The sequence below is a fragment of the Polyergus mexicanus genome, unplaced genomic scaffold (assembly GCF_030449975.1).
Source record: "Polyergus mexicanus isolate NDT 795.1 unplaced genomic scaffold, iyPolMexi1.0 SCAF_113, whole genome shotgun sequence".
In the NCBI taxonomy this organism is placed as follows: domain Eukaryota; kingdom Metazoa; phylum Arthropoda; class Insecta; order Hymenoptera; family Formicidae; genus Polyergus; species Polyergus mexicanus.
Genome location: NW_027223433.1, coordinates 35,159 through 40,788, shown reverse-complemented (window position 1 = coordinate 40,788; position 5,630 = coordinate 35,159). Strand labels below are relative to the sequence as shown.

The following is a 5,630-nucleotide window of genomic DNA, read 5'->3' as shown; positions in this document are numbered from 1 at the left end:
CAAAAACTACTTAATGAAAAAATACTTTATTATAGTGTTTTGGAAAGCTCTCGATGTCAGCTACAAGAATACTAAATAAAAAATGGGGGTTTCCCTTTAAGATTTTAAAGTTGACCTTCACATGACCTTCAAATGATTTTCCAAGGTCAAATCATTGTCACCACCTTATGGCCCCCTTGAAACCACACAACTTTTGTTTGAAACATTTTTCGATTTAGTGTTTTTGAGATATTTGAGTGGGTCCTTTAAAATGGGACACTCTGTATATATATATATATATATATATATATATATATATATATATATATATACATATATACATATATGTATACGTAAAATTAAGTACGCCGTGTGACTATTCATGTAAAGAATTCGTTGGATGAGATCACACGTAAAGTATTTCCTAATATAACAATAACATTACGCATTAGTCATTGACATATTTCATTAATTTGTATTTCATGCTTAAATTACCAATTGTATTTTCAACCAAAACAAGTCTAAAGATTATAGCAAGATGCGTTCTCAACCAAAATATATGTCAACAGATGTATTTGTTATTTTTTTCTTCGGTTATATTTCTTTTTTTTATGTTTCTTGCTCTATTTTTTTCGGCTATATAATTAATCAGATTTTGGTCCCATTTTGGATAACAAGAGATGTGTTCTGTCACCTCTCTTTAATACGGTTTTCTTTATCAAATCCATGGACGGATACTTAAGATCATAGGCTAATCCTAATTATGCAAACATATCGATAAAGAATGAGATGTAATTCATTCTATTGTTTCCTATTTCCGCCGATCTGTAATCCCAGGGAAACACGTGATGATAATTGTGATATCCTTCTCCCAATGTCAAGTAATTAATTGATAATATTATTATCCGTCGGTTTTATGTTTCTAAAAACGAAAACATTTTATCAAACGATTTCAATATAATGAGACTAAACATTAAGCCTTATATAATTATGTCACAAAAATTACACCAAGGCCGCTATATAAATAAAACATTATTTTCCGAAGAAAATTTTAACAATATAATAATGCGCTTTGTATTATATAAAGTAATTATTTGTTATTATGCAAACAATTATGTTAAAGTTTTAGAATTTATTGTTAATCGCGCACAGATGAAATTCTGGATATCGTAATTAAACGTGCGAATTACATACTTATCATATGGTCTAGTACCCCACGCATGAGCGATGCTATTGATGGTCCACACGGTGTGCAGAGTAATAATGTATCGTATAAATACTTGCGATATTATGGCTCTGGCCCAAGTCTCGTTCCAGAAATATACGGGTATTATTGTAGGTAGAATGAAGCCAAAGAAGAGTTGAAGTGATAAATAATATCTATAAAAATACTACTGTAAATGTTTTGAAATCATTCGAGTGCCGTCTATGCATTTCACTAAATATCTATTAAGAAATTCTTTGAAATTCTTTTTCTTATATAGTAATTCTTCATAATTTTGAATTTAGAAAAAAATGAGATTATGATTCACTTATAAGAAATAAAATTGTTGCATTACATATCTCAAGAATACATTTGCCGATATTCATTTATGTTATTATACAATATGTAAAAAAAATACAAATTTATTCTGTAATTCATTATAAAATAAAGAAAATATTCTTTACTTTTCGCCAAAAACTACGACAGGATCCGACAGAAAATCTGACATATTGATCTGTTTGCTTTTTTCAATAAATTCCGGATGTTCCTTCATCATTATCCAACCAATATGCGTAAAAAAGAATCCACGCTCAGTATTGTGAGGATCAGCATCAGTGTCACAATATTTGTGATGCATACGATGATTTCTCACCCACGAACCTAGTCTATTCTATGAATAGCAAAGACATTTCTATGAAGCAAAATATTATGTTATCGAAAAAATATAATACATAAAATATTATTTATTACATATTTACTTTTCTAATCCATTTAAAATCGATTTTTGTCGAATTGGTATTGGACATTTTTTTATACTTTTAATTTTATCTCGAATATCTTGATAATTAAAGAAAAAAACTTAGAGAGAATAAAAAAAATTTTTTAATTAAAAGAAAAACAAATATTTATTTTCATACTTTTGTAACATGTAAAATATGTTTCTGTAAATATAGGCATTTTTATATATTTCTATAATAATCATAAAATAATTCTATATGCAATGTACCTGTACACTTGAGCTGTAGCATAGTAGAAGTAAAATTCTTAATGGTAACTTAGCTTTGAAAGACTTGTGACTCCAAAATCGGTGCGCACCAGCAGATGCGCCGAAATTGGATATGATGTACATGCTGATTACTTAAAAATATGAAAAAATTATATTCAAAAATGAGAAAAAATTTCTTTTATATATAATGTTATTTCTAAAATAGTATTTGGTAATTATTTACTATAACGGACCCAGCTCCAATCACGTTGACCTTGATATATGTTGTCAAGGACATAATCCTGAGTAACTTTTCCTTATAACTTAATCGGCGGTCGTTGTTTATTAAAAAGTTATTAAAAAATAAAGTTTGAAAAATAAAATATTAATTTTTACATAAGTTTGTAATTTCCACGCAAGAAACAAGGTCCATCTGCATCAGAACCCTGATTTAAATGTGAAACAAGGTCTTTACATAATTAATATAATATTAGAAAAAATCAGTACACATAGGAATCAAAAATTTTATTTATTCTACAGTTGCAAATGTACTGTTTTCATTTAAGGGATACAATGTTGCCATTATTTCAAAAAAATTACGTATTCGTACACAATATTGATATTTACGTTTAAATATAAACTCAGCCAAATAATGTATGTAATGATAATCACGAGTTCCATATTTTGGTATTCCACTTCAAATATCACGCCATATGCGTTCTATGTTTTGTGTGTGAACTCCTGCATGAGGGTCTAGTTTTAAATCAGAAATAGGTTTGGGTTAGGTTATATCTTCCGGAAATGGAGTCCCCCCGCAGGGGGGACGGAACCCACTACATCCACGCATACACTTTCCCATTCACACAACAATTCTGGGCTGAACCTCGTTTTGCATTGTAAAGTATATGCATGGATACAGTGGGTTCCGCCCCCCCTGCGGGGGGGCTCCCCTTCCGGAAGATATAACCTAACCCAAACCTATTTCTTATTTAAAACAAAAATTTGGTGTGGATTACGTCGTATAATTTAAACCAAATTTTCGTTTCGAATCCAACTTAAACTTTAAATATCTCAAAAATTATAAGAGACCGCCGATTAAGTTATAAGAAAAAGTTATTCAGGATCAAGTCCTTGACAACATATATCAAGGTCAATGTGATTGGAGTTGGGTCCGTTATAGTAAATAATTACCAAAAATATTATTTCTAAAATATAAAAACAAATTAGTTATTAGCTTCGCAAAAAGAAATAATAATATACGTAAAGACTTGTAAGAAATTATCGACATTTTTGAAAAACTTTTTAATATCTTTTGTAATATTAATCGCATTCAACGAATGTGTCAATTAAATAATCAGCTCTTAGTAACTGTGAATTGGATTTAATAGATGTAAAAGTATACAAAATATACAAGTCGTAAACATTTATTTATAATGTATTTAATGTAATTATATTCATAATGATTCTGCAATTAATATCTTGGACAGTACAAGAAGACCGAAAGACATCTTAAAAATATTTAAAGGATGGTAAGAAGTCTTTAAGTTGTCTTTTAAACATCTTTTATAGACATGTGCTGTCTGGTATGTAAATACATTGAGTGCTTTTTTTTACGACTGCCAGTTCTGCGTGACTTTTTGTGAGTATCAAATGACTCGGACAATAAAAAATTGAAGAAATTAATATTATCAATTGTTTTATTAATATGAATGTCTGAACGTTTCATTTCTGATATGAAAACTTTACCAACTTTCGACTACTATAATTTTGCTTCGAATATATATAGTACTTTGAGAAGATCACATAGTGCATTAAGATTTAAATGACATATTTTAAAAATCTCTTTCTTAGGATTCTATAGGAATATACATATATATCAAATTTTTGGAATACTTACTCCACAATGTAGTCATTGGATTTTTTAAATAATTGAAAGTACATATCCCATAAATTCCAATGATGTGTAATAATGCAACTTGCAAAACAACATGCCATATTATATCGGTTTTAAAATTAAACAAACTTGATTTTATTGTTTCAGAGTTTTTCATGTACGTCACCATAGTAGTACAGCATTGAAAAATTGAGGTATCGGTATCCATTTTTCTGAATGTTAATATATGAATAACTTTTTTTCTGAAAGATCAAAAAACATGATTATCGCTTTACTGTTTTTCTCTATAAATAAAAATTAATGTATATAAATTTATTAAATATTATAACATGTGTACGTGCATGCGTGCATATACATATAATTATAATATATATATTCTTTATTTGAAGAACATTGAAAATATTTTAATTGAAAAAAGTTGTGCACTCGCTGGCCTGATCACTAAGGCTTCTTTATTAAACAATATTTCTTGCATCTCTTATCTTCACTTATATAGAGTGTAAGGATCCACTAACTAAGAGGTTATTCAGGATATAGGGATCTCTTAAACGTCAGGATAAAGAGGGGCTTAGACAACAGGAAGTTTTCCAGTATGGAATATTTTAAGAATTACAGCGTTTGTATGCTGTATAAATAGATATATTTGTGAAAACAATATAAATATTGTAACGAACACGCTGACTCTTACTAGCGGTATCTAACCGAAAAATAGCTTACAATTAGAGCTTCTTTACGCGTGGAAGACTTAGGACGCACTCTCTTCCTTCGCGTTTCGCGTATCTCTCAATCGAACCGGCAGCGCCGATCGCCTGTTCCTCCTTAACCAATAGTAACACCTTTCGTCATCATGACGTCATAGCGTCCTCGCAGACGTCTACCAACATACGCACGCAGTCTTAAATAAATGGCACGGGTAAAGTGTAACCTTAGGGATGCCGGAGGATGCCGGAGCGACGGGCGAACTCCGACGGGTGAACGCCCTCATCTAACAATAAATGTAACTAAAAGTGTCAGTATATTATCAACGCTTTATAGTTACATTACCGATATCATTATGTGGACATGCAGAGTAATGGAGTCAAGGATATGTGCATACTTTGGAAATAGCAATAAAATACAATCTTTCCGCATTGTGTTAAATATGTAGAGACAGAAAATATGTTGGATTACTACTCTATTTCTGTTCTATCGTCTCATAGAAGCAACGACTTTACATAGACATCTGTTTATCTCGCATACATATTTTGAATACAAATTTATAATATTGCTCATATATTATCTCATATATATATTTTTTTTTTTTATTACATTTATAAATACATAAATATATATTTATTTAATTATTACGTACAAATTTATTTAGTTGCTTTTAAGAAAAAATATGTAATTTGCAACATGCAGGTGCATACTTTATTTATTTGATATATTTCAGGGTCACATTTTTTTACATGCAGATGATAAGGTATAATGAATTAAAAATATATTGTCATAATGCAACTCAGAATACATTACACAAATATGAAGAACAAGTATAAATCTCTTTGAAAATGTATACATAGAAATTAATA

At 29.4% G+C, this 5,630-nt stretch overlaps 1 pseudogene; it reads right to left on the bottom strand.

The window, feature by feature from the left end:
* Nucleotides 1-544: 544 nt before the first annotated feature.
* Nucleotides 545-4,828, bottom strand: LOC138944200 (acyl-CoA Delta-9 desaturase-like; annotated as a pseudogene).
* Nucleotides 4,829-5,630: the final 802 nt, after the last annotated feature.